We start from the raw sequence: 5072 nt of genomic DNA on the forward strand, positions 1-5072 counted from the left end.
CTTTAACAAAGTTTCTCAAAGCCTCATCTGTATACCCTAACTCCTGACCTACTTTCATCAACTCATTTACACTAGTCATCTTGAACTTATTATGTATATTTCCTACACTGTAACACTACTACAACAACAACTTAGGATACAAGTAAAATCTTACCGTGAGGTAGAACAATGATATCAAAGTATCATTAAAGGGTAACACTACAACCCTTAAACACAAAACGCTATATTCACTAAGTGCAATCTCGGTGCACTATAACACTACACCTCAGTGTAACACCATATAATTAAACGCATTTATCACTCTAGCGCTATAATCAAAATGTACCTTCACTGTACACAGTACTAAAATAAACAATGTATCATATATTCTAAACACTATACCTCACCACTACAAACACTAAGTTTCAAACACATCTAAGTATCTCACTAAGGTTGTATAATAATAATCTTAAGTGTACAGTAGACAGTAGGCAATAATTAAAACTGTTCAAAATACTTTAAACTTCAAAGTCCAAACTACGACCCAAAACTCAATGTCACGTAGCACTTACCCCACAGTGCAAAAATATAAAAGGTATATGGCCAGTTTCAATATACTACAGACACAAAGTAAACACAAAGTAAAATTGTAAATGACAATAAATTAAATGTTCACCTAGATAACAGACACAGTTTCTTTATCTAGAAAAAGTACACAAGGCGGGTAGTACCTTAAATTGCAGAGTGTATGTGTGTATATGTGTACTTCCGGTGTTTTACCGAAAGGTCACTTTCAGATTACAAAACTGGTGGTCTCATCATAAAGTGACACCTAAAAGGAGGAAAATGGAACGAACTCACCCTAAACGTCCAAACGTCCACTGTCGGGTCTGTGTGGCTGTTATAACCTCTCAGCTGGATAGCTGTCACGCACACAAGTCCGTTTCATTTGTCACAGTATCAATCTGAAAATGTTAAGAAATTATAATCACACGAAATATAAAAAAAAGAAAATAATTAAAAGTGATACAAAATTTAACTACCTTTAAGTAAACTAAATTTAACTTTTAATTGTAAATAAAACTTTTTACTTAAAATAAAAACCAAAGTTTCTAGTGTTAGCTATATAACCTAGCTGCAGTAAAATGAGTGTGGTTTGTTTCAGATAACAACTATAGTCAACCGGTATCCAATCACGTCGAGGTCACCAAATGTCACACAATAGGGACTACGATGGGATACCAGGTCGACCACAATTGCTATCTAAAACAACCAACAACTCAGAACAGAAAAATATATACAAATTTATTTACAGAAATGAATATTTATAAATGAAAAATGATTGTATATGATAAACTACTATGATAAGTCACTGCACAAACAAACACTATCAACGTATCTCAGTCTATTTCTCCCGTAAAGTTTCTGTCATGATGTATCAATAAAGTGGTGGCGTTGTTCAACAAAATTCGTCACAATGGCGGGCGTCTTGTATAAAATCTTATCAAGCGTAACTGTACTTCCTACAGTGTTGGCACAGTTGATAGGATCCTGAACAAGGGCATGCGTCACCCTTTAGCCATGGACATACGTGTGGAGGGCCCGTGTCATCTTCGGGTGTGTCCTCAAATAAGAAGCTACAAAGTATAAAACATGGTAAGTTCCATGAAAATCAAACATAAGGGTATAATAAAGTCCCTTGGAAAAGACTCGACCTTTGTCGGTTTCCAATAAAATAACGTGCTTCTTTGAATAAACAAAATGTCCACTATAGTACACCATACATTCCGTGGAACAAAAATTCAATCACATCCGCATAATACTGCGTTTCAAATATATTCAAATATACGCCACATAATAACCACCAATAAATAAACGTCTTCCAAAATCATGCCACTGAAGATCCTTCTCTCGAGATACGTTAGTTTTGATACGTTGTATTTACTTATAACAAAAACTGATGATAAATGAAATGAAGTAAGATGATAACGTAAATTAAATTGATTGAAACAAATCATTACGATACTGCAGCATTTTACATAAAGTTACACAAATACGGTAGAACCATAATAAATTATTTATGAATATATATATATATATATCTATAAAATCTTCACGGCTCCTATACAATTACAATATAATTAAAACTTCAATTAACATACATCAATTAACATGTCTCGGTATAAATTTGCAATAGCGAAACACTAGAATAAAAAGAGCTTTTAAAATTTAATCTGCAAAAATTTAGAAAACAGTAAATTACTGCCAAATAACTAAACCTGAATCAAATAAACTATAATTCTAATAGAAAATAGTATTTAACGAAATAGCAAAAATTTATGAAACAAAATCACTAGAAAATTAAATTTACCTTGTACAAGCTGTAATTTTATAACAAATATAATTTGTCTGTCACCGTCATAGTGACCTGTATAACGTCCAGTGCATTGCAATATGTCACTTAAAATTTAGTCAATATATAGCAAACTACTGAGTACTGAGCGGGAAAACAAATCGTGCTAAACATGAAAAATCGATTTGCACGAAATAAAGCTGGGACGGCGGGAAAAATAGTTATGTGAAATAAAGGCCCGTCCTTCAAATACAGACATAATACATATATCTGGTTCATAAAACAAAAATGTAACTTTCTTATTACTGAAAGGATTTTTGTGAAGTAAACGGCAAAATGTTTAAATTGAGACATGGAAATTTATGCAAACCATAAAAATACTCTAAATAATAATTTCACCCGAAAACTCTAAATTGAACAAAAAATGATGCAATCTCACATCAATGAATATAGAGTAAAAATGAGGTTCGGCGTGAAAATATAATGCAATATTTTACAAACGTACTTTCACTTTGTGACAATAACCAAAGATCCATCTCTATACTGATCTGTTTTGCTGGACTCAATAAAAATTTTCATATGTGTACTTGAAAAATCTAGATTCAGAACTTCTTAAAAATCCAGAAAATGAAAGTAGAAAAGCACAAATAATTCTCTGTGACCTAAAATTTTATCAACATATAAGTTATCAAAAATAGAAGAAAGTAATTCTACGGTAATTGGTTCTTTTTTTAAACACCGGTTTTGACAAAATACGCTTTGCTGATTGTAAAACATTTTTACCATACTAGTCTTTGTTTTAAAGACGTCAAATATAAGACTAACGGCAACTCACTAGCAGGCAAAATGTCCCCACTACCCAGATCATTTAACATGGTCCACTTAATGCATCTGTTAAACGCACTATTATAATTTTTGCACATGCTAAAAGCTCTAGAATGTATCTGTGGCAATAGGGTTACTTTATCCACCAGCTTAACCGGAAGCTCATCTATATCTTTTTTATGACACTGAAAAAATAATCGTAAAATAATATTTTAGATTAAAAATTCTAATTAAAATAGATGAAGCATGGATAAAGAAATCAATGTTTACAAGTTCCAATGGAACTTGCATTATGTACTATAAAAATTAAAGTTTATAAATATTATGAAATAAAAACTCAAAATATAAGAAATTGTTATAAACAGAAATTACGATTCAGAGAACAATACTTAATCATACATAACTGCAGTCCTGCAGTAATCTGCTCAAAACTACATTGAGGCAAAACTCGTGTAAATTTACTACTATCGTGGCTCATAATTAATAAAATGTATCATGGTTGTAGAACCTTATGTATTTGATTATTATCATAATTGATAAGTCGAACTATTATTCCGATTACAAAGCCTTTTAAAACTGGTTTGGCTGTAATCACGGCTGCAAAGCCTAACTATATAAATTGGTTGAAAATATAGCTATTATCATGGCTGCAAAGCCTAACTACTATCATGGCTTCAAAGCCTTGCTATTATCGTGACTGCAAAGCCTTGCTTTTATCATGGCTGCAAAGCCTTGCTATTATCATGGCTGCAAAGCTTTGATATTATTATGACTTCAAAGCCTTGCTATTTTCATGGCTGCAAAGCCTTGCTGCAAAGCCTAACTACTATCATGGTTGCAAAGCCTTAATATGATCATGACTGCAAATCCTTGCTATTACCATGGCTGCAAAACCTAGCTATTGTAGCTTCAAAACAATTCGATGTCAAATTATTATAAAAATAATTATAACAAACAAATAAAATCTATCTAGCTTGCTATATCTCTATAGAATTATTTAAATGATATTCTTATAGCAAGCATATTGAAATGCAAATTCTGATTTCCAAAAATTCCCTTGCCATTTTTACAACATGTATAAAATTCTTTTCCCGAAGGCAACAATATCCAGTCAACCACGTTCCTAATAAATTTCCCATTTGGATACAAAATAGGCCAAAATCTAACGGAAACTCAATGAGGAACAATAAAAACACATTGAACATTATCTATGTACATTTTCTTAAGAACCTCCGATACTATGGATATCAGTGGAACAAAAAGCCCAAACTTCCCCGACCAGTCTTCCGTAAATACATCTACGCCACTAGAATTAACATTAACATTAAAATCTGGAATAAAATACTGGCAATTTTGCATTATAATCCGAAGCAAACCAGTCTACGTCTAAATTACCCCCACTTTCTCTGCACCGCGTTTAATATTTTATTTGAAATACCCCAGTCATCAACATCACAAATTTTTGAAAGATAGTCTGCTTTTTCATTTTCAGATCTAGGTATCCATTCAATGTCACTTTAAATTGAGTGATTCAAACAATATCTATCAATGTCTATAGCTATACTCTGCAAATCGTGAACCATGGAACCTTTCTTTACAATTTTACTAACAGACTGGTTATCAGTAAACCATTTGACATTTTGAAAACAAAGTATTTGTGGTTTATATTTTAACACTCTATAAACAGCAAATAGCTCCCTCCATGTGGAAGACTGAGATCATCGGATGACCAAATCCCGTGTGCTATACTTCCTGAAGTATTTACCTAAAAACCAGCGTAGCCCATACAACTTGCATCTGAATAAACTATTTTATTGCAGGAAATATCATCAAACACTTTTCTGTTATTCAAATGTTTTAACTCATGTTCCCAGAATTTTAATTGATCTTTGCTTTCTGGTGAAAGTTTTATAAA

The 5072-nt window shown here is 32.1% G+C and overlaps 1 long non-coding RNA gene across 1 annotated transcript; it reads right to left on the reverse strand.

The window, feature by feature from the left end:
- Nucleotides 1-1267: 1267 nt before the first annotated feature.
- LOC132724630 (uncharacterized) lies at nt 1268-2852 on the reverse strand. Its single transcript, XR_009624937.1, has 2 exons — nt 2351-2852; nt 1268-1616 (listed from the first exon to the last, which is right to left on the reverse strand). It is a non-coding gene; the product is annotated as an uncharacterized LOC132724630 (long non-coding RNA).
- Between the last annotated feature and the right edge of the window lie 2220 nt (nt 2853-5072).

Source organism: Ruditapes philippinarum, unplaced genomic scaffold, assembly GCF_026571515.1.
Source record: "Ruditapes philippinarum isolate M1 unplaced genomic scaffold, ASM2657151v2 ctg1637_1_1_1_1, whole genome shotgun sequence".
NCBI classification, from domain to species: Eukaryota; Metazoa; Mollusca; class Bivalvia; order Venerida; family Veneridae; genus Ruditapes; species Ruditapes philippinarum.